A 24,809-nucleotide genomic window follows, 5' to 3' on the forward strand; every position below is an offset into this window, starting at 1 on the left:
CATTCTTCTGGTCTCTTTTCTGATTGATATATATATATATATGTGTGTGTGTATATATATATAATTGTATTGTAAAATACACAAACAAGAGAGTATACGTATGTTCAATGTAAAGACCATTAATAAAGGCTGGGCAAGGTAGCTCACACCTGTAATCCAGTACTCTGGGAAGCCAAGGAGGGAGGTTCACTTGAGGCCAGGAGTTCAAGACCGGCCTGAGCAACATAGAGAGACCTCATATCTACAAAACTTTTTTTAAATTTGCCAGGCATGGTGGTGCATACCTGTAGTCCTAGCTACTCAGGAGGCTGAGGCAGGAGTTGAAGGCTGCAGTAAGCTATGTTCGAGCCACTGCACTCTGGCCTGGGCAACAAAGCAGGACCCTCTCTCTAAAAATATAAATAAGTAAATACCATCGATAAAACAAGTAATCATGTATCCACTACCCAAGTGAATCAATAGAATATAATCTGAAACCTCTGGATGCTCTTCCTGGATCACATCCCCTACTCTCTCTCTCTCTCCGAAAGTAACCCTAGTACCAAATATTCAGTTAATCATTCCCTTCCTTTTAAAAATAGTTTATCTGTATCCCTAAATAATATGTTGTTTAGTTTTTAAAGTTTATATAAGTGAAATCACACTGAGTATATTTTTCTGTGACTTTTTTTTCCAACTTCGTTTTTGGCTTCATCCATGTTTGCCTATAGCCATAGTAAATTTTATTGCCATATAATTCCATTGTATAAAAATATATAGTCTGGCCAGTTGTGATGACTCGTGCCCATAATCACAGCCCTTTGGAAGTCTGAGGCAGGAGGATCGCTTGGGACCAGTAGTTCAAGACCAGCCTAGGCAAAATAGTGAGACACCCCCCCCTCCCATCTCTAGAAAAATTTGTTTATAATATTCCATATGCTTCACTGGTAACATTTTATTTATATTCTTAATTTCTTTCTTTTAAATAGCTCACATTTATTTTAATGTTTAATATTAGAAGTGTCTGAGATCTTTATTTAGAATTTTGGTGATTTTTTTTTTGTGGCAAGAAATATGCTGTAGAAACTTAACTGTTTTTTGTATCAATTAGCCTATGGTAAAATTCATTTTATTATACCTCATTTCCCTTAAAGTTGAAGTTTCCAAGACTCTATCAATGACATTAAATAAGAACTTATTGTATAGCTAATATATAAACATTAAAATAGAAAAAAGAAAATACATTCCATGTGATTTTAATCAGTTAACTACACAACTTCTAGAGTGGGTAAATATGAAGGTCTTTTGTGTGTGTGTGTTTAAATTTGTATAAATGTATGAGATACAAGTGTAATTTTGTTACATGCATAGATTGTATAATGGTGAAATCAGGACTTTTGGGGTATCCATCACCTAAGTAATATACATTGTACCCATTAAAAGTAATTTCTCATTATTCACCCCCTCCCACCCACTCCCCCTCTCCGGTTATGTTGTTAATTTCATTAAACAAAAATGAAGCATCTGGACCCTCTAAAGCCTGAATAATCTGGATAATTATGAAATCTACATTTCATTTTGTACTATATAGACTTGAACTTCACAATAAATACACATATCCCAGACCTTGGCTGTCTAATAGTTAAAAGATCTTGAAACCTGGAATCAGCACACTCGACTTTTTGTACTGGCTCTGACATCTGCTAGCTGAGTGACCTCTGAAAGCCCCCTCTCCCGCATTTGTAAAAGTAAGGTTATAACTACTGACTATCTCACAAGACTGTCTGGGAAGATTAAGTGAAAGAATGTATGTAAACACAATTAGTAAACCATAAAATGCTAAGCAAATGTAAATTATTATCTTGGGTTCAAATTTCAGCTTTACTTTTTTATCTCTATATGACTTATATGTCAAGCTACTTAACTTTTCAAAGCCCGTTTCCTTACCTGAAAAATGGCAGTTTTATAAGGATTAAATGAAACAATAGAGAGAGAGACAGCTTAAGTGCAACATAGTTTGTGATAAGGGCTTGGTAAGGGTAACTAGTATTTCTTATTGTCACTTATCTTCTTACCCATATAAAAGAAAACATTGTTTTAAGTTGTTCTTCCAATAATTGTAACAGTGTATTCCAAACTATTCACATGATCAAAACCCGTGCTTAGAAGAGACCTGAATTGGATAGCATACAAGCTAGAGCAAAGCAGCAGAGCTTTTCTCTGTACAGAGCTAACTGGCCAATATGAAAACTGAACCTTGTCCTTATTAGGTAATTGGAGGAACCAACCTGCACACAAACTATATAAACAAATTTTGCATACCAAGAATGTTGTTGCCAAGCCCAAGGATCAGCATCAATAACATTTGATGAATATTACATTCATAAAATGTTTGGATAAGAATTAACATTGCCTGTTTATTTCTTACAAGGACATTTCAGTAATTACCTATTTCTTTCTCTTTGCTTTTGTTTTTATATTGCCCTGTCCTTGCAAATCTGAACTCTGTGCCCATTTCTACAACAGATGGCTTTGGCTGTTGCCACCCAGCTGTCTTTTCCTTTTTTGTCCTGAGAGGTGAACCAAAGTGGGTCACCATGAAGGAAAGCTATGTGCTACCTCTCGCAGGCTTAATTCGATTTCCCCTACAGCCCCTGAGGTCAGAAATCTCCAAGCTGTTTATGACCCAAATTCAGATCTGCAATGTGCCCAGGAAACCTGACAGCTGTGTGGGCAATTCTGGCTCCAAATTATGCTAACCTTCCGGTGATTCCATTTAAAACAAAATGAAACAAAACAAAAACCTCAGGATACTCAATTGAAAAGTATAAATATTTTTGATGAATTATAGTATGTAGCATATTGAGCAATAATAATGTAAACCAAGCAGTTATTGTTTTATTTCTTTGTAAGTATAGAGTGCTGTATGTTCTCAGAAGCCACTGAACTATGGTAACTTCTGATCTTATCCCAACCAGTTGCACAAGTACTGGGAATCAAACACCTGTTTATTTGTTAATGCTACTGAAGGAACTTGATCATTAGGTTTTAATGACTCTAAAATATACACTGAAATTCTATTTCAGACCAAACTGCATTTTCTTTCATATACGGGTTTGTTGTGATGATCGATTTCCTATTTATAAGAAACAGTATGATTCATATACTTTGTCTTACTGGGTTTTCTTTTTCTTTTCTTTTCTTTTTTTTTTTTTTTGAGATGGAGTTTCACTCTGTCACCCAGGCTAGAGTGCGGTGGCATGGTCTCAGCTCACTGGAACCTCCACCTCCTGGGTTAAAGCAATTCTCCTACCTCAGCCTCCCTAGTAACCGGGATTACAGGTGCCTGCGACCATGCCCAGCTAATTTTTTGTATTTTTTTTTCTTTTCTGATAAAGGAAGCAACTACAGAAAGCTTTTATTTATTTGTTCAAAGTAACCAGTGCTGTGGATGCAAAAAAAATTCCCAACAACTCTTCCAATGCTACTTTCAAAACAAACATATCAAACTTGATTTTCATTAGGATGTAGTTATTTCGTCACACTAGTAAATCAAAATCCAAGACCCAAATTATATATATATATATATAAATATATATAAGAAAACAATGTGAACAATTATTGAGCTTCATCTTCTGGACAAGAATGCCAAGTTAGTCTCTCTTCATAAAAAGCAATTACAATTTGACGACACTTCATATTTGCCTCTTTCACTAGCACCAAGTCTGCCTCATCAGAATCTTTCCATTTCATAAGAAACATCAATTCTCCACTGCTGTCTGTGGCATCAATTATTCTTTACGGATCAAGACCTCTGGCAAATCCTCTTGGTTTGTCAGCAGCATCTCTTTTCTTCTGTGATTTGCTGTCATCAGATTCACTGTCAGATAAAGATTTTCTTTTTGTACCATCTTTTTCTTTGCCAGCTTTCTGAGAGTTAAGAAATGCTTCGATCAACTCTGGACAATCTAAATTTTCTTCAGGTTCCCAAGTATTGTCAGCATCTGTAAATCCCTTCCACTTCAGGAAATATTCCACTTTCCCCATTCACTACACGTCGATCTAGTACTTTTTCCACCACAAATTCTCCCGGCTCTGCCTCTTCAACTTTTTTACTCTTTCCATTCTGTTTTTTTTTTTCCCCATTTTTTGCAATGTAGTTTTATTGGAGGCCATTTTTTATTGCAGACTTGAAGAGCTATTATTCACCGCCTCCGAGGTGCTCTAGGTCGCAGGTCTGCAGCGTCAATATTTTGTATTTTTAGTAGAGATGGGGTTTCCCCTTGTTGGCCAGGCTGGTCTCAAACTCCCGACCTCAGGTGATCTGCCCACCTCAGGTTCCCAAAGTGCTGGAATTACAGGTGTGAGCTACTGTGCCTGGCCTGTTTTGCCTTACTGTTAGTAATTCATTGTTTTTATTCTCAGGAAATAACGTAAACTCTGTATGAATACTATCAGTCAATTTTTGAGTTTTAGGAATTGCACATGGTGTCAATAAATGACTTAGCGTTCTTTTAGAGTGCAAGACAATCAATTAAATGCATGTACATTGCATTGTATCCTAGTATAGGACATATAATATTAGCATACACACTATATGTTAATTATAGACTCCAACCACTCCAGCTTTCCTTGGGAAGAGTATTTTCCCCACTGCCCAAAGGTAACTAGGCACAGGGCCAGTGTCTAAATGCAGCTGATGCTCTCTTCGTTATATATTAGCTGTTACTGTACCATTTCTGGAAGAGTTTTCTAAAACAGCACAGGAATATTGGTGAGGAGGAAAACATGCACTTCACTTAATGAGCAACTATTGTGTGGCAGGCCCCAGAATGGGCACTTCAGAAAAGCAACAACAAAAAAAGATACTGCCCCTTTCCATTCTGGTCAAAAGGCAAGCACATAAGTAGGTCATTCAAGTAAAGCATAGTAAATGCTATGACAGAGCTAAGCACAGAGCCATGGGAATATAGGGGAAGAGCTAGAACTCTCTCTCCTCAATTTCAGACTCACTAATCCAACAGCCTGCTAGATGTCATTAACTTCTCAATGCGTTAAAAGTAGAACTCAGAAACCTCCCCATCCAAATAACTGTAGCAGATGCTGCAGGTGCCCTGTTCGGTTTCTCTCTGGCCTCCAGATTCTATTCCTCCTATATGTGAGAACAGCCCTCAGCCAGTAATTGAGGGAGTGGACACATAAGGCAGCTCTCTCCTTACTCAGGTGGGATAACTCAGAGGCAGGAGAATTCTGTTGCATGTTCTGCAGTGGTCTCATTGAATCTTTACCCATTGAGGGCCATTATGGTAAAAATGAGTCAAGTGGAAGCCCCTGGAAATTCCTGCCCTTACCAGTATTGGAAACCACAAGTAATACCTTATCCCTGATGGAACTTCAGAGATTAGCTTCACCATTAAAGATGTGACAAAAAGCAAGGGTAGTCATACCTCTCACTCCCCATTCAATTTGCCCCTTTAGCCTATACAAAAGTTGGAGGGATCCAAAGAATAACCACATGTTATCAAAAACTTAATTAGGTGACTCCAACTGCGGTTGATATTTAGATATCATCTCATTTCTGGAACAAATCAAGAGTCCCTGGCACTTAGTGTGCCATTATTGACTTGCAAATATTTCTGTTTCTATACTAGTTTGCAAGGACCACCAGAAACAGTTTGTTTTTACCTGAAGTAGCCTAAGAACTATGTCAACACTCCTGTGTTCTGCCATAATATAATCTTCAGAGATTATGATAATCTTGACAGTTCACATAAAATCACACTAGTCCACTGCATTGATACCATTATGTTGATTGGATCTGATCAGGACCTGAACAGGAAGTGGCAAGGATTTTAGATGATTTAATAAGACCCATGTGAACTAGAGAATAGGAAATAAACCCCCATGAAAATTCAGAAGCCCATTACCTCGGTGAAATTCCTGGGGGTCACGTGGTATGGAACATCTCAAAATATTGCCACCAAAGTGAAAGATAAGTTGCTGCACCTTGCAAAGTCCCCCAGTAGAGAAAAAACACTAGGTAGACCCATTTGGATTTTAGAGGTAGTATCTCCTACATTCGAGTGAGCTACTTCAATTCCCATTTACAAATAATCTTATTAAATCAATAAAGCCGCCAGTTCTGAGGGGGACCAGAGCAAGTATAGACTGAAGTGTAGATTGCTCTTCTTTATAACCCAGTATATGCAATGATACTTGGCATGTCTGTGGCAAGTAGGATGTTGCAGGAAGTCTCTGCCAAACAACAATTGGAGAATCATAATGTAAAACTCAGGGTTTTGAAGCCAATCTATGACTCTTCTCAAGATAACCATTCTCCTTTCCAGAAACAGCTCCAGCTCAATACTCGTACTGAATGCCTTACGTGTAGCCTGAGTTTTCCATTATGAATTGTATGCCCTTCCTAGCCATAAAAGTTGGCTGCATAAAGTCGAGTGCTCACAGAAGCAACCTCCCACCAAGTAGAAATAGTATAAAAGAGATTGACCTCGCACACATCCAGAAGACCCAACTAAGTTACCTAAGTAGATGGCTTTACTCCATCAACATCAACTCCTGGCCCTTCTCCTTCAATCCATACCTGTGGCCTCACTAGGAAGTTTCTTATTACCAGTTGAATGAGGAGGAAGTTCAGGCTGTATTTATAGATGGTAAGACAGTATTCTGGGGCAAACTGGAGTGGACAGTGCAGTAGCACACTTCCACTCAGGAGTGTCTCTGGATGGTGGTAATGTAAAATACACCCAAGCCCAGAACTTAAAAAAATACACTTGGTTATCTACTTTGTCTAAACTCAGAAATAGCTATAAGTATGGACTTACTCTGATTCATGGGCAGTTTCTTAGAGCTTGGCTGGATGTTCAGGGACTTGATAAGAATAGGATTTGAATATTGGTAAGAAGAGGCCTGGGAAAGAAGTGTGTGGATACGTCTCTCATAATGGGTACAGCATGAAGACACTTATATTTCATGTGAATGCTCTCCAAAGAGTATCTGCTATAGAGGAAGCGCTCAATAATAGTGTAGAAAAAGTGTCATATTCTTATATATCACTCAGCCTCTTTCACCAGCCATCATACAGCCCACTGAATTAACCCATGTATAAAGTGGTCACAGGATCAAGAATGGAGGCCATTCACAGGCTTAACATCACAGGCTGACCTGGCTACTGTTACTGAGGAGTGCTTAAAGGACCAACAGCAGAGAATAACAGCACTGAGCCCCCAATATAGCACTATTCCCTGGAAGACCAGCCAGCTACCAAGCAGAGACTGATGACAGTGGATCCCTGTATTATAGAGGAGGCAGAGATTTGTCCCCACTAGAATAGACATGTGTTTTGGATATGAATTTGCTTACCTTGTTTGTGGTGCTTTTGCAAATATAACCATTTGCGGACTTTCAGAATGCTTTATTTACCATTATGGCATTCCAACATTGCTCCTAATCAAAGAATTCATTTCACAGCCAAAGAAGTGCAGCAATGGGCTAGTTCCCATGGAATTTGCTGATCTTACCATAGACCCCCACCATCCAGAAGCAGTTGGCTTAATTGAATGGAGGAATTGCCTCTTGAACTCCTTGCAATGCCAGTTGAGGAATGGAGTTCTGTTAGATTGAAATACACTTTGAATCAGCAACCAATAGGTGATGCTGTCTCTTCTATTACCAAAATACAATGGTCCAAGAATCAAGAGGGTAGTGGGAATAGATATCTTCAAATATTCCACCTCATGACCACTCACAGAAGTTTTGCCTTTCATACTTACAATTTTTCATTTCTGTTGGTTTTTGGAGGTCTTGGTTCCCAATGGCAGAATATTTTTGCCAGGAAACACAACAATGTCTGCACTGAATTGAAAGTTGAGACTGACACCTGGCCCTTTTGGGCTGGGATGATTGCCTCCAAATTACTGAGGAAGAATTGAGTTGCTGCTACACAATGAAGGTTCTGTGGACTGTGTCTGGGACCAGGGAGAAACTATGTCTGGGATTCTCTGAGGAACCTCTTAGTATTTCCATGTACAATAATGAAATTTAATATAAAACTATAGCAATTTTAAAACTGTTAGGGACAACTGAATATTCATATACTCCAGTATTGAAAGTTTGGGTCACACCACTGAGCAAAGAACTCCAATAAGCTGAGGTGCTACCTGAGGACAAATGAAACATAGAAAGGAAGAGAGAAATGATAAATATCAACTATGGTCTTGTGGTCAGTTATAAAAAAGCTTTGGATATTTTCATCCTTGCTTACTATGTATGTATTTGTGTGTGTGTGTGTGTGTGTGTGTGTGTGTGTGTGTGTGTATCTAGAAAGAGAGAGAGAAACTATTTCCCTCTCTCCTTCTTTCCCTTATTATTTTAAACAAATTTGTCTAGAGGTTAACGGTACAAATTAGTCTTTAGTAGAAGAACATTCAGGTGAGACTGTGACTGAATTTGAGGAGTAACTGACATGCTACGGAGATGGGTGGCATGACTGTATCCCAGAAATTGATTCAATGAGTATTAGCACTTTGTATCTTTTCATTTTGGGAGAAGGTAAAAATGTCTTCATTCATATATAGGATAGTTGAATCTTGGGTGGAAATGTAAAGTTCCTTTTGTTGGTGGTTAGAAGATTGAATACATATAGTTGGGTAAATATGGATGCTGAGTAGCCAAGAGATAGACTTTGTCAGTTACCAAGCCATTATCTTTCAGCTGAAAATGCACCCTTCTGAACTCTGCATGATAATGCTGGTTCAGGAACTCTTCAAACCACATTTCTGCTTTGCCAGCTGGCTTCCTGTTAGGCACTGCTGTTAAGAGTGTTCTAGAAGGATACTGAAGGCGGGGAGGAGGGTAAAGGGACTTCTTACATGTTTTCTCTATCCCTGCTTTTTATGCCTGTGAGCCTTACCATAGCATTATTTCTTCACACTAGTAGACACATTATTTTCTCTCATAGCGGCAGCTTAACTCAGTTTGCAGTTTTTCCTGTAGTTGCGGAACCATCCTCATTTTGTCCCACCTCAGAGACAACAGTACCAGGTGAGCAGTGCCTCATCTTCTGGTATCCGAATTTCAGCTCCACGGGACTGTACTCAAGCTTCTAAATTTTAGTCATTCCAGTGTCTTTATTCCACCAGCCTCAGTGTGGCAGCTGCTTCCTGCAATTGCTACTTCCAATAATAACTTAGTGTTTTCCTTTTGTCTTTTTGGTTACCTGGTTAACAACTTTGTACCTAGTGAACAATTTCCTCCTTTAAATTATCTTAGTGTGGTTTCTATCTCCTGATTGGATGCTAATTGATACAGACACCCTCCTAGGAGTCCCTCCTCTGCCCCCATGCCCTGGTCTAGGTTGGAAATTTCTCTCCTATTATACTACCATTAACAACTTCTAGCACAACCATTATCAGACGTCCCTGCTAAACAAAGAACTCTATAATCACAAATACATTCCTAAATTATTCATCTTCTCATCTCCATTTCCCAGTATAATGCCCAGAAAATAGAGATACTCAAGAATATTTATTGAACAAATGAAAGAATGATTCAGGAAGATTCCCTGTGGGTAGGGGACAGAGGAGAGAAATAGAGGTAGCCAATAGACCAGTGTTTCACCAACATTTTGATTTCAGGATTCTTTTACAGAGTGACAACTGGTCCATGTTTAATAAGCAACTTTTTAAAAAAGCTCTGATTCATAGCATTTCTGTTTTTTGTTTTGTAAATACATCCCTGTGACCAATTTCAAGGCACCAATATGATGTCGTTGAATGCAGAGTTGGAAAGAGATGCATATGATTGGCTTTTGTGAGCAGGACCAGCCAGCTCCAGCACACCACTGCCTCACTTCTTAAATGCCACTGAGGACCTCAAAAAACTTTAGATTATGTAAATGGTATATATTTACAGCATTTAAAATCAGAACTGAGAAATTCTTAAAATTTTAAAAATTAGTTTTATTAAAATAATAATAACCCTACTACTTGTTAACATAAATAACATATTTTTATAAAGCATAACTATATTTTCCAAGAAAAAAGAAGAGAAACATTGTTTTACATTTTGGTACATCTTTTTAATATCTGGAATAATACAAGACAACTGGGCTGGGTGAGGTGGCTCATTCAGCGCTTTGGGAGGCCAAGGTAGGAGGACTTGAGGCCAGGAGCTCAAGACCAGCCTGGGCAACACAGTGAGATCTCTATGTCTATGAAGAAATTATTTTTAATTAGCCAGGCATGGTGGTGTGTACCTGTAGTCCCAGCTACTCAGGAGGCTGGTGTGGGAGGATCGCTGGAGCCCAGGAGGTCAAGGCTGCAGTGAGCCATGTTCACACCCCTGCCCTCCAGCCTGGGTGACAGAGTGAGGCCTCGTCTCAAAAAATGAAAAAAGATAACTGGGTTCTCATATCTACTTCTGCATTTATGCTGTTGTGATATGTATTTTTATTTCAATATATGAAGAAAATCTGGCCCCACACAGATATTGTTAGAAAATGGAGGAGTGGCCCTTTTCACAAGATGTCGCTGAAGGTGAAGAAGGAAGCTCCCGCCCCTCCTAAAGCCAAAGCCAAAGCGAAGGCTTTGAAGGCCAAGAAGGCGGTGCTGAGAGGCATCCACAGCCACAAAGAAAGAAGATCTGCACATCAACCTCCTTCTGACAGCCCAAATCACTGCAACTCTGAAGGCAGCCCAAATATCCTTGGAAGAGCACCCCGAGGAGAAACAAGCTAGACCACTCTGCCATCATCAAGTTCCCACTGACCACTGAGTCCGCCATGAAGAAGCTAAAGGACAACACCACACTTGCGTTCACTCTGGATGAACCACAATGAAAGCCCACAAGCACCACCTCAAACAGTCTATAAGATGCTCTATGACACTGGTGCGGCCAAAGTTAACACCCCGATCATGCCTGATGGTGGGAAGAAGGCATATATTCAACTGGCTCCTGATTGCAGTGCTTTGGATGTTGCCAATGTAATTGGGATCATCTAAACTGATTATGGCTGGCTAATTCTAAATATATAGATCTTCTTCTTCTTTTTTTTTTTTCTTTGAGACAAAATCTTGCTCTTCTCCCCCAGGCTAGAGTGCAATGGCGTGATCTCGGCTCACTGCAACCTCTGCCTCCTGGGTTCAAGCGATTCTCCTGCCTCATCCTCCCAAGTAACTGAGATTACAGGTGCCTACCACCATGCCTGGCTAATTTTTGTATTTTTTAGTAAAGACAGGGTTTCACCATGTTGGCCAGGCTGGTCTCAAACTCCTGACTCCAGGTGATCCACCCGCCTCAGCCTCCCAAAGTGCTGGGATTACAGGCATGAGCCACCGCGCCTAGCCTAAATATACATATCTTTATGCCAGAAAAACAAAAAAGAAAGAAGAGGGAAGAATGTGTAATTTTAGTGGCCTTTTCAGATAATTGTGGAAATTTTTCTTTGACAAATTAAAACTCAAAAAGTAGTAGTTACTTAAAGATTAATTATAATGTGGAATCTGAAACCATACAGTGAACTTTAATAACCCTGTTACAATGAGATCCACTGGTCTATCTTGCATTGCATTTTGAGTGACTCTTTTTACTTATGCATTGTTTTACAAAATAAGACTTTACAAAGTCATCTGCAATATATTGGTTCACTGAGCTGTACAGATCTTCCAAACGTTGACATACTTCATTAGATAATATAAAACATTATATCCACTAATATCACCACTGATCTCAACAGCAAAGTGTTAAAAGTATTGACAAACTATCAGGCTCTTAGTGGTGGGCACGAGTTTTCCAAAACTCTAATTTTCACTCAAATTTTAACATGGGCAATAAATACTGTATTATTTCAAGTTTTTTTCCTTGCAGTGATAGGCTCACTTCATGTACTTTTTTTTTTTTTTTTTTTTTTTCAGTGATGATGGATTTTTCTTTTTTTTTTTTTTAAATTTATTTATTATTATTATACTTTAAGTTGTAGGGTACATGTGCATAACGTGCAGGTTTGTTACATATGTATACTTGTGCCTTGTTGGTGTGCTGCACCCATCAACTCGTCATTTACATCAGGTATAACTCCCAATGCAATCCCTCCCCCCTCCCCCCTCCCCCCTCCCCCCTCCCCATGATAGGCCCCGGTGTGTGATGTTCCCCTTCCTGAGTCCAAGTGATCTCATTGTTCAGTTCCCACCTATGAGTGAGAACATGCGGTGTTTGGTTTTCTGTTCTTGTGATAGTTTGCTAAGAATGATGGTTTCCAGCTGCATCCATGTCCCTACAAAGGACACAAACTCATCCTTTTTTATGGCTGCATAGTATTCCATGGTGTATATGTGCCACATTTTCTTAATCCAATCTGTCACTGATGGACATTTGGGTTGGTTCCAAGTCTTTGCTATTGTGAATAGTGCCGCAATAAACATACGTGTGCATGTGTCTTTATAGCAGCATAATTTATAATCCTTTGGGTATATACCCAGTAATGGGATGGCTGGGTCATATGGTACATCTAGTTCTAGATCCTTGAGGAATCGCCATACTGTTTTCCATAATGGTTGAACTAGTTTACAATCCCACCAACAGTGTAAAAGTGTTCCTATTTCTCCACATCCTCTCCAGCACCTGTTGTTTCCTGACTTTTTAATGATCGCCATTCTAACTGGTGTGAGATGGTATCTCATTGTGGTTTTGATTTGCATTTCTCTGATGGCCAGTGATGATGAGCATTTTTTCATGTGTCTGTTGGCTGTATGAATGTCTTCTTTTGAGAAATGTCTGTTCATATCCTTTGCCCACTTTTTGATGGGGTTGTTTGTTTTTTTCTTGTAAATTTCTTTGAGTTCTTTGTAGGTTCTGGATATTAGCCCTTTGTCAGATGAGTAGATTGCAAAAATTTTCTCCCATTCTGTAGGTTGCCTGTTCACTCTGATGGTAGTTTCTTTTGCTGTGCAGAAGCTCTTTAGTTTAATTAGATCCCATTGGTCAATTTTGGCTTTTGCTGCTGTTGCTTTTGGTGTTTTAGACATGAAGTCTTTGCCCATGCCTATGTCCTGAATGGTACTACCTAGGTTTTCCTCTAGGATTTTTATGGTATTAGGTCTAACATTTAAGTCTCTAATCCATCTTGAATTAATTTTCATATAAGGAGTAAGGAAAGGATCCAGTTTCAGCTTTCTACTTACGGCTAGCCAATTTTCCCAGCACCATTTATTAAATAGGGAATCCTTTCCCCATTTCTTGTTTCTCTCAGGTTTGTCAAAGATCAGATGGCTGTAGATGTGTGGTATTATTTCTGAGGACTCTGTTCTGTTCCATTGGTCTATATCTCTGTTTTGGTACCAGTACCATGCTGTTTTGGTTACTGTAGCCTTGTAGTATAGTTTGAAGTCAGGTAGCGTGATGCCTCCAGCTTTGTTTTTTTGACTTAGGATTGTCTTGGAGATGCGGGCTCTTTTTTGGTTCCATATGAACTTTAAAGCAGTTTTTTCCAATTCTGTGAAGAAACTCGTTGGTAGCTTGATGGGGATGGCATTGAATCTATAAATTACCTTGGGCAGTATGGCCATTTTCACGATATTGATTCTTCCTATCCATGAGCATGGTATGTTCTTCCATTTGTTTGTGTCCTCTTTTATTTCACTGAGCAGTGGTTTGTAGTTCTCCTTGAAGAGGTCCTTTACATCCCTTGTCAGTTGGATTCCTAGGTATTTTATTCTCTTGAAGCAATTGTGAATGGAAGTTCATTCCTGATTTGGCTCTCTGTTTGTCTGTTCCTGGTGTATAAGAATGCTTGTGATTTTTGCACATTAATTTTGTATCCTGAGACTTTGCTGAAGTTGCTTATCAGCTTAAGGAGATTTTGGGCTGAGACAATGGGGTTTTCTAAATATACAATCATGTCATCTGCAAACAGGGACAATTTGACTTCTTCTTTTCCTAACTGAATACCCTTGATTTCTTTCTCTTGCCTGATTGCCCTAGCCAGAACTTCCAACACTATGTTGAATAGGAGTGGTGAGAGAGGGCATCCCTGTCTTGTGCCAGTTTTCAAAGGGAATTTTTCCAGTTTTTGCCCATTCAGTATGATATTGGCTGTGGGTTTGTCATAGATAGCTCTTATTATTTTGAGGTACGTTCCATCAATACCGAATTTATTGAGCGTTTTTAGCATGAAGGGCTGTTGAATTTTGTCAAAAGCCTTTTGTGGATCTATTGAGATAATCATGTGGTTCTTGTCTTTGGTTCTGTTTATATGCTGGATTATGTTTATTGATTTGCGAATGTTGAACCAGCCTTGCATCCCAGGGATGAAGCCCACTTGATCATGGTGGATAAGCTTTTTGATGTGTTGCTGAATCCGGTTTGCCAGTACTTTATTGAGGATTTTTGCATCGATGTTCATCAGGGATATTGGTCTAAAATTCTCTTTTTTTGTTGTGTCTCTGCCAGGCTTTGGTATCAGGATGATGTTGGCCTCATAAAATGAGTTAGGGAGGATTCCCTCTTTTTCTATTGATTGGAATAGTTTTAGAAGGAATGGTACCAACTCCTCCTTGTACCTCTGGTAGAATTCAGCTGTGAATCCATCTGGTCCTGGACTTTTTTTGGTTGGTAGGCTATTAATTATTGCCTCAATTTCAGAGCCTGCTATTGGTCTATTCAGGGATTCAACTTCTTCCTGGTTTAGTCTTGGAAGAGTGTAAGTGTGCAGGAAATTATCCATTTCTTCTAGATTTTCCAGTTTATTTGCATAGAGGTGTTTATAGTATTCTCTGACGGTAGTTTGTATTTCTGTGGGGTCGGTGGTGATATCCCCTTTACCATTTTAAATTGCGTCGATTTGATTCTTCTCTCTTTTCTTCTTTATTAGTCTTGCTAGTGGTCTGTCAATTTTGTTGATCTTTTCAAAAAACCAACTCCTGGATTCATTGATTTTTTGGAGGGTTTTTTGTGTCTCTATCTCCTTCAGTTCTGCTCTGATCTTAGTTATTTCTTGCCTTCTGCTAGCTTTTGAATGTGTTTGCTCTTGCTTCTCTAGTTCTTTTAATTGCGATGTTAGAGTGTCAATTTTAGATCTTTCCTGCTTTCTCTTGTGGGCATTTAGTGCTATAAATTTCCCTCTACACACTGCTTTAAATGTGTCCCAGAGATTCTGGTATGTTGTATCTTTGTTCTCATTGGTTTCAAAGAACATCTTTATTTCTGCCTTCATTTCGTTATGTACCCAGTAGTCATTCAGGAGCAGGTTGTTCAGTTTCCATGTAGTTGAGCGGTTTTGATTGAGTTTCTTAGTCCTGAGTTCTAGTTTGATTGCACTGTGGTCTGAGAGACAGTTTGTTATAATTTCTGTTCTTGTACATTTGCTGAGGAGTGCTTTACTTCCAATTACGTGGTCAATTTTGGAGTAAGTACGATGTGGTGCTGAGAAGAATGTATATTCTGTTGATTTGGGGTGGAGAGTTCTATAGATGTCTATTAGGTCTGCTTGCTGCAGAGATGAGTTCAATTCCTGGATATCCTTGTTAACTTTCTGTCTCGTTGATCTGTCTAATGTTGACAGTGGAGTGTTGAAGTCTCCCATTATTATTGTATGGGAGTCTAAGTCTCTTTGTAAGTCTCTAAGGACTTGCTTGATGAATCTGGGTGCTCCTGTATTGGGTGCATATATATTTAGGATAGTTAGCTCTTCCTGTTGAATTGATCCCTTTACCATTATGTAATGGCCTTCTTTGTCTCTTTTGATCTTTGATGGTTTAAAGTCTGTTTTATCAGAGACTAGTATTGCAACCCCCGCTTTTTTTTGTTCTCCATTTGCTTGGTAAATCTTCCTCCATCCCTTTATTTTGAGCCTATGTATGTCTCTGCGTGTGAGATGGGTCTCCTGAATACAGCAGACTGATGGGTCTTGACTCTTTATCCAGTTTGCCAGTCTGTGTCTTTTAATTGGAGCATTTAGTCCATTTACATTTAAGGTTAAGATTGTTATGTGTGAACTTGATCCTGCCATTATGATATTAACTGGTTATTTTGCTCGTTAGTTGATGCAGTTTCTTCCTTGCCTCGATGGTCTTTACATTTTGGCATGTTTTTGCAATGGCTGGTACCGGTTGTTCCTTTCCATGTTGAGTGCTTCCTTCAGGGTCTCTTGTAAGGCAGGCCTAGTGGTGACAAAATCTCTAAGCATTTGCTTATCTGTAAAGGATTTTATTTCTCCTTCACTTATGAAACTTAGTTTGGCTGGATATGAAATTCTGGGTTTAAAATTCTTTTATTTAAGAATGTTGAATATTGGCCCCCACTCTCTTCTGGCTTGTAGAGTTTCTGCCGAGAGATCTGCTGTTAGTCTGATGGGCTTCCCTTTGTGGGTAACCCGACCTTTCTCTCTGGCTGCCCTTAAGATTTTTTCCTTCATTTCAACTTTGGTGAATCTGGCAATTATGTGTCTTGGAGTTGCTCTTCTTGAGGAATATCTTTGTGGCGTTCTCTGTATTTCCTGGATTTGAATGTTGGCCTGCCCTACTAGGTTGGGGAAGTTCTCCTGGATGATATCCTGAAGAGTGTTTTCCAACTTGGTTCCATTTTCCCCCTCACTTTCAGGCACCCCAGTCAGACGTAGATTTGGTCTTTTTACATAATCCCATACTTCTTGCAGGCTTTGTTCATTTCTTTTTCTTCTTTTTTCTTTTGGTTTCTCTTCTCGCTTCATTTCATTCATTTGATCCTCAATCACTGATACTCTTTCTTCCAGTTGATCGAGTCGGTTACTGAAGCTTGTGCATTTGTCACGTATTTCTCATGTCATGGTTTTCATCTCTTTCATTTCGTTTATGACCTTCTCTGCATTAATTACTCTAGCCATCAATTCTTCCACTTTTTTTTCAAGATTTTTAGTTTATTTGCGCTGGGTACGTAATTCCTCCTTTAGCTCTGAGAAATTTGATGGACTGAAGCCTTCTTCTCTCATCTCGTCAAAGTCATTCTCCGTCCAGCTTTGATCCGTTGCTGGCGATGAGCTGCGCCCCTTTGCCGGGGGAGATGTGCTCTTATTTTTTGAATTTCCAGCTTTTCTGCCCTGCTTTTTCCCCATCTTTGTGGTTTTGTCTGCCTCTGGTCTTTGATGATGGTGATGTACTGATGGGGTTTTGGTGTAGGTGTCCTTCCTGTTTGATAGTTTTCCTTCTAACAGTCAGGACCCTCAGCTGTAGGTCTGTTGGAGATTGCTTGAGGTCCACTCCAGACCCTGTTTGCCTGGGTATCAGCAGCAGAGGCTGCAGAAGATAGAATATTTCTGAACAGTGAGTGTACCTGTCTGATTCTTGCTTTGGAAGCTTCCTCTCAGGGGTGTACTCCACCCTGTGAGGTGTGGGGTGTCAGACTGCCCCTAGTGGGGGATGTCTCCCAGTTAGGCTGCTCAGGGGTCAGGGACCCACTTGAGCAGGGAGTCTGTCCCTTCTCAGATCTCAGCCTCCGTTTTGGGAGATCCACTGCTCTCTTCAAAGCTGTCAGACAGAGACGTTTGCGTCTGCAGAGTTTTCTGCTGTGTTTGTTATTGTTTACTGTGCCCTGTCCCCAGAGGTGGAGTCTACAGAGACAGGCAGGTTTCCTTGAGCTGCTGTGAGCTCCACCCAGTTCGAGCTTCCCAGCGGCTTTGTTTACCTACTTAAGCCTCAGCAATGGTGGGCGCCCCTCCCCCAGCCTCGCTGCTGCCTTGCCGGTAGATCACAGACTGCTGTGCTAGCAATGAGGGAGGCTCCGTGGGTGTGGGACCCTCCCGGCCAGGTGTGGGATATGATCTCCTGGTGTGCCTGTTTGCTTAAAGCGCAGTATTGGGGTGGGAGTTACCCGATTTTCCAGGTGTTGTGTGTCTCAGTTCCCCTGGCTAGGAAAAGGGATTCCCTTCCCCCTTGCACTTCCCAGGTGAGGCAATGCCTCGCCCTGCTTCAGCTCTCGCTGGTCGGGCTGCAGCAGCTGACCAGCACCGATCGTCCGGCACTCCCCAGTGAGATGAACCCAGTACCTCAGTTGAAAATGCAGAAATCACCGGTCTTCTGTGTCGCTCGCGCTGGGAGTTGGAGACTGGAGCTGTTCCTATTCGGCCATCTTGCTCCAGTGCGATGATCTTCATGTACTTTTGAGATGATGTCTGCCAAATACTCAAGTCTGAACAGCCAATTTTTGTGCCAGCCATTCTCACAAATGAAAATAATATTCCGTGAAAGCAGCAGCTAGTTCAGCTTGTGTCTCAAACAATTGCAAAAGCACTTTTCCTGGCAACAGCTATCGTATGACTGTATGTAGCAGATGTGCGTTATGCAGACTTCCTTTTGTTTTTGTTTTTTTTTTTGAGATGGAGTTTTGCTTTTGTTGCCCAGGCTGGAGTGTAGTAGTGGGATCTTAGCTCACTGCAACCTCTGCCTCCCAGGTTCAAGCAATTCTTCTGCCTCAGCCTCCTGAGTAGTTGGGATTACAGGCGTTCGCTACTATGCCCCGCTAATTTTTTGTATTTTTAGTAGAGACGGGGTTTTATCATGTTGGCCAGGCTGGTCTCGAATTCCTGACCTCAGGTGATCCACGCCCCCGTCCTCGGCCTCCCCAGACTTTTCATTTTTTTTACATAGAATACTTTTAAATGTGTAACCAAGGTCGAGATTTATAAAATCAATAATTTTATGTTTCCATAATGGATATTTTTTCTTTCTTTCTTTCTACTTAAAAAAACAATATTTTTGCCTTAGGCGAGCAGATTTATGGCCAACATGGTGAAATCCTGTTTCTACTAAAAATACAAACATTAGCCAGGCACGGTGGTGGGTGCCTATAATCCCAGTTACTCGGGAGGCTGAGGTGCGACAATCACTTAAACCTGGGAGTTGCAGGTTGCAGTGAATTGAAATCACACTGCACTCCAGCCTGTGTGACAGAGCAAGACTCTGTCTCAAAAAAAAAAAAAAAAAGTTTTTGCTTTGGCTTACAATTATTTATTTGTTTGTTTGTTTGCTCTTCTTATAGGACCTTTCTTCTGCTTAGAAATCAAGGACATTCTATTTTTGTGTGCGGGACAGACTCTCCCTCTGTTGCCCAGGCTGGAGTGCAGTGACGTGATCTCAGCTCACTGCGACCTCTGCCTCTAGAGTTCAAGCAATTCTCATGCTTCAGCCTCCCAAGTAACTGGTATTACCAGCGCATGCCACCACACTCAACTGATTTTTGTATTTTTAGTGGAGACGGTGTTTTGCCCTGTTGGCCAGGCTGGTCTTGAACTCTTTACCTCAGGTGATCTGCCTACCTCGGCCTCCCAAAGTGCTGGGATTACAGACATTAGTCACCACGCCTTGCCAAGCACATTCTTAAAATTTTGTTTTTACTGCCACTGCACTAGTAACAAAATACAATGACTTCTAGTATGGCCTGGTGCCACTGCCTTGAGTAGTACTCAGATGCCAGCATTTTTTTTTTTTTTTTTTTAAGAGACAGGGTCAGTCTCACTGTCTTGCCCAGTGGGCAAGTGATGGGCTCAAGTGATCCTCCCACCTCAGCCCCGCAAAGCGCTGGGATTCCAGGTGTGAGCCACCATGCCTGGTTAATGCCAACAATTTTAACCACCATTTCTTTACACCATTAGTACAAATGTCAATGAAGTTAAACAGTAAAAGATCATACCATCTTAGTATTATAGTAAAAATAATTTTGACCTCACAGACTCCAGAAAGTATATCAAACTCACATAGACCACTCAAAACTGCTGCTCATGACAAATGAAAAAATACCAGGCCACAGTGGTCTTCTGAAAAGTTTGCGTGTGAGTCAGGACCACATAAATGTGAAAGATTGGACCTTTCTCTCCTGTTCTAGAAAGAGATTTCCCCAGATCACTATGACGGATACAGAAAGGAAAATAAGAAAGGAAAGGAAGGAAGAAAGGAGGATTTATTGAACGTTATATTAAACAAGACACTCATATCAATGGTCCCTCCTGGGGAGGCAGCACCCAGCTACCATGATCTACCATGAGACCATGCAGACCCTCCATAACACCTACCATCCTCATCATCACCTAGGTGTGACTTTGGACTGAAGACATTCAATATAATGGCTCATAGAAACCAGGATATTATGAGGACATTAATGCAAGAGCTCTTCCAAAACCGATATTATCCAGAGAAATCAGACTCTTTCTCTTCAAAATTTAAAAAAGCAAATATGAAAAAGAACCAGCCAGATGCAGATGACACACAAGATGAGAGGGGAAAAAAAACACTTAGAGAAAATGAAGGTAGTCTCAGCTATGACGGGTCATCAGCACACAAAAGTTGTAAGATGAAACTATAAGAAGGAGACATGGCTGGGCACAGTAGCTCATGTCTGTAATCCCTAACAATTTGAGAGGCCAAGACAAGCTAGTGGCCTGAGCCCAGAAGAAGTCTTCAAGACCAGCCTGGGAAACATGGAAAAACACTGTGTCAAAAAAAAAAAAAAAAAAAAAAAAAAAAAGATTGAGGGCTTAGAATTGCAATGCCAGGCCTTAGCTTATAGCTGATATTCTTTTTGTCTATGTATATCTTTCTAAAAACCCACTGTTAAAAAACAAAACAAACAAAACCTTGAGTGAGCCTCTTGGTATCCAATGACATCTAAATCATATTTACTGGGAAAGGCAACCTGCCAGGTGCTTTCACATCAATATCTCAGTTTTAAACTGTTATTTTTCAATTTAAGCATGTGTACCGATAATGGCTTCAAACATTAGGTGTGATAGGAGATAACAAAGCTGACATGGTTTTTATGTTCCATAATCCATATGGAGGCCACAAGCCCAAGGGAACTGTGTAGCTGAAGAATTTGTCGATATTTCCTCCTCTTTCAAAAAGAGAAAAGGAATTGAACTACATAGCATTAGGGCAATAAAGAGGAGAAAATGGTGTATCTAGTTGGGAGCCTCTTAGTTACAAAAACCAAATCCAGTTGAATTACGTGAAGCAAACAAGGAGAATTTATGATATGACTGCAGGGGTATCTGATGGAAGCATAAGGGACATGTGGGCCTCAGAAAGAGCTATGCCTGATTTCCTCTGCGCCTCCCATTTGTGTTTCTCTCTATGTAACCATCACATTCTTCTGTCCATGCACCCCAGCTTACTTTGTTTCCCTGCCTGCCTGGCAGAATAAGGCCACACACAGCTCCCAAGTTTGTGGATTACTGGTCTGTCTCATAGGGAAACTGAATCAATCTCCCTCCTTCTCTTTCTTCATCCTTGCCTCTACTCCTTATCCACCTCAATTTCAAATTTGTAGAGTAAGTGCTCAGATTGGTCCAGTGTGGGTCAGTAGTCACTCTTGGTACAATGAGCTGCAGCTGGGAGGAAAAGTCAATGAACCATCTTATACAAAATGGAAATGATGATGTGGTAGTGTGGGGTTGGGGAGGAGTTGGTCTTAGCACCGTGGATCACCAGGAGCAGGTAGTTGAGTAGGGGGATCCTTATTAGTTGGCTGATGCCAAGGGATGTCCACTGCAAACCATGAACAATTTGTCTTCCCACATTAGGCAAAACAACTCTTAAGTGATCCCAGATAGATGGGGCTCTCTCTCACGGCCTTGGAAAAAGAAATTCCAGATCTACCCCTTGGGTGGGCAGGAAGGCGGGCAGGCAGGCAGGCAGGCAGGCAAGCAGGCAAAAAGTTAGCTTGCTGTTGCCTGGCAATAATATCAAAATGTGTTTTGATAAATCTCTTCTTTTTCAGATCTCTCATTGCCCAGTGCTTTATGGTTCTCAGAGCCCACTTTTGTCACCCCACCAAGGTCTGCCATACCCCACACAATACCCCATATTCCAGACCTGTTTCTTTCCTTTCACTAAAGCAAAATGTGTTATGTATTATAGTCTTTTTCTCCATTAAAACAGCTAGAAAAGAAACTTGTGTTACAGCTTTAATAGTCTGATACTTTTGACCATTCTAAATAAGATAAATGTTTACTAGACATAATTTTTTTTATTTTCAAGAAGTGGTTCTAATGGTAGCAGCCAACTTAAAAAAAAAAAGATAACGTTAAGACAGGTTGTCAATCCCCACACTACTGACAACGCAAACCTTTTCCTGTAAAATAAAGCACTAGGCCTTTCCTTCTGTTTTTTTTTTTTCCAAACTGGCAGTCTTATCTTTTCCAGACCCACCTGGCAACTACTGTCTCTGTATTTTCACATTGTAGCCATCATACTGTGTTCTTTGCATAACAAATAACATTATAAACCAGACACAAGACATGCAAAGTCCTACAGAGTCTGCATTTGTGCAACACCTTCCAATACTCTAGGTAATGAACAAATTCCATTTTTAATAAGCTCTCTGGGAACTTTCAATGATGAGAGTTTTCTAAAATTTGCGGTTTGTGTTCTCTTAAGATGCAAATATACAAACATCCAGTAAGAAGTGTTTTTTTTTTAAAAGGAAACATTGGTATTTACATATATTTTAATATGTATTACTCACACTTTCAACTCCCTTTTCATTGAAGAGGTTGTAAATCATCCTAGAAACTGACCTACTTAATCTAAAATTCTGTCTGTAATTATAGTACAGTAACTAGGATGAGATTATAAATGATTCTGTCAGTCCCTCTAGCTCACTGTCAGCTGTAAAATCTGTACTCAGAAGATCTTAAGTTTTGAGTCTTTTTTATTTCCCACACAAAAAGGTAGTATGTGTTAGTGGTTAGGCTATGGACTCTGTAACGACTCTGTAACCAGACTTCCTAGGTTTAAATCCTTCAGTCAGTAGTTGGAAGACTTTGGAAAACACGCTTAAGCTCTTTGTGCCTCAGTTTCCTCATCTGTAATATGGGGTTGATAATATTAGTTACTCATATGGTTACTGTGAACATTAAATAATATGGCAAAGCTCTTAGAATAGCAGCTGGCCATACTAAGGGTTAGTTATTATTCTGCTAACTTGTAACCTCCATTGATTCTTAATTACTGCCCTGTCTTTATCTTTAAATAAGCAATCATCTCTCTTGCAGTTTGGGAGGAAAGGTACATTTAGGAGATGGCTCTAATATTTTAATTTTGTCTCTAATCATTTAATCTAATATATTAACATTTAAGATGGTAATTGAATATTTATGCCTTAGCTAGAAAAGAGTTAAAGGGGAGAATATGATAGCTTGGAAAGAGACCAGCCTGCAAGACTAAAGAGAATGGCCAGGAGGAGGAGTCAGTAAGAAAATTTGCATTGATATTGTTCTTTATCAGGCAGTCACAAACTCATTTGTTGAGATGCATGAATAAGGAACACAATAGCTGAATCAAGCAACACCTTTTTAGAGATTTACTAAGTACGATTGCCTATACTATAAGGCTATCAGTTTTCTTCTATAGAGTTTTTGTTTGTTTGTTTGAGACGGAGTTTTGCTCTGTCGCCCAGGTGGGAGTGCAATGGCGTGATCTCAGCTCACTGCAACCTTCACCTGCCCGGTTCAAGTGATTCTCCTGCTTCAGCCTCCCAAGTAGCTGGAATTACAGGCACCCGCCACCACACCCAGCTAATTTTTGTGTTTTTAGTAGACATGAGGTTTCACCATGTTGGCCAGGCTGGTCTCAAACTCCTGACCTCAGGTGATCCACCTGCCTCAGCCTCCCAAAGTGCTGGGATTCCACCTGTATACAGTTTTTATTCTATAATTCTGTAGGGACCATGGGGAGAGGTTTTTTGAATAAAATGGCTTTCAATGATCACACAATTGTGGGAAAGTGCTATCACATACATCATTCATGTAGTTACATATATATTTACCATTCTATTCTGAAAATCCATTCCCCAAAGAATATCCATTCCTTCAAGAAATATTAACTAAAAGGTCACATTACAAAACTAGATTGTTCAAGTACTGGAAGCCCTAGCTAAAGCAACCAGTCAAGAAAAAGAAATAAAGGGCATCCAAATTGAAAAGGAAGAAATCAAATTATCCTTGTTTACAAAGGCTATGATCTTATATTTGGAAAAACCTAGAGACTCCACCAGAAAAACTCTTAGAACTGATAAATTCAGTAAAGTTGCAGGATACAAAATCAATATATAAAAAGCAATATCATTTTTATATGCCAACAATGAATAATCTGAAAAAGAAATGAAAAAGTAATCCAATTTACAATAGCCACACATAAAATTAAATACCTAGGAGTTAAACCAAGTAAGTGAAAGATCTCTATAATGAAAACTATAAAACACTGATGAAATAAATTGAAGAGAACACCAAAAAAAATGGAAAGATATTCCATTTTCATGGATTAAGAGAATCAATATCCATACTACCCAAAGCAATATATACAGTCAATGCAGTCTCTATCAAAATACCAATGACATTCTTCACAGAAATAGGAAAAATAATCCTAAAGTTTATAAGGAATCACAAAAAAAAAAAAAGCGCAAAATATCCTGAGCAAAAAGAATGAAACTGGAAGAATTACATTACCTGACTTCAAATTATACTACAGAGCTATAGTAACCAAAACAGCATGGTACTGGCATAAAAACAGACACAGACCAGTGGAATAGAACAGATAACCCAGAAACAAATTCATACACCTACAGTAAACTCATTTTCCATGAAATGTCAAGAACATAGATTAGGGAAAGGACAGTCTCTTCAATAAATGGTGCTGGGAAAACTGGATACCTATATGCAGAAGAATAAAACTAGACCCCTATCTCTTGCCATATACAAAAATCAAATCAAAATAGATTAAAGACAAATCTAGGACCTCAAACTATGAAACTACTAAGAGAAAACATTGGGGAAACTCTCCAATACATTGGTC

The 24,809-nt window shown here is 39.7% G+C and overlaps 1 pseudogene; it reads right to left on the reverse strand.

Annotated features, from left to right (window-relative positions):
- Positions 1–3,493: 3,493 nt before the first annotated feature.
- On the reverse strand, positions 3,494–4,564 carry LOC698359 (chromobox protein homolog 3 pseudogene; annotated as a pseudogene).
- Between the last annotated feature and the right edge of the window lie 20,245 nt (positions 4,565–24,809).

Source organism: Macaca mulatta, chromosome 5 (genome assembly GCF_049350105.2).
Source record: "Macaca mulatta isolate MMU2019108-1 chromosome 5, T2T-MMU8v2.0, whole genome shotgun sequence".
In the NCBI taxonomy this organism is placed as follows: domain Eukaryota; kingdom Metazoa; phylum Chordata; class Mammalia; order Primates; family Cercopithecidae; genus Macaca; species Macaca mulatta.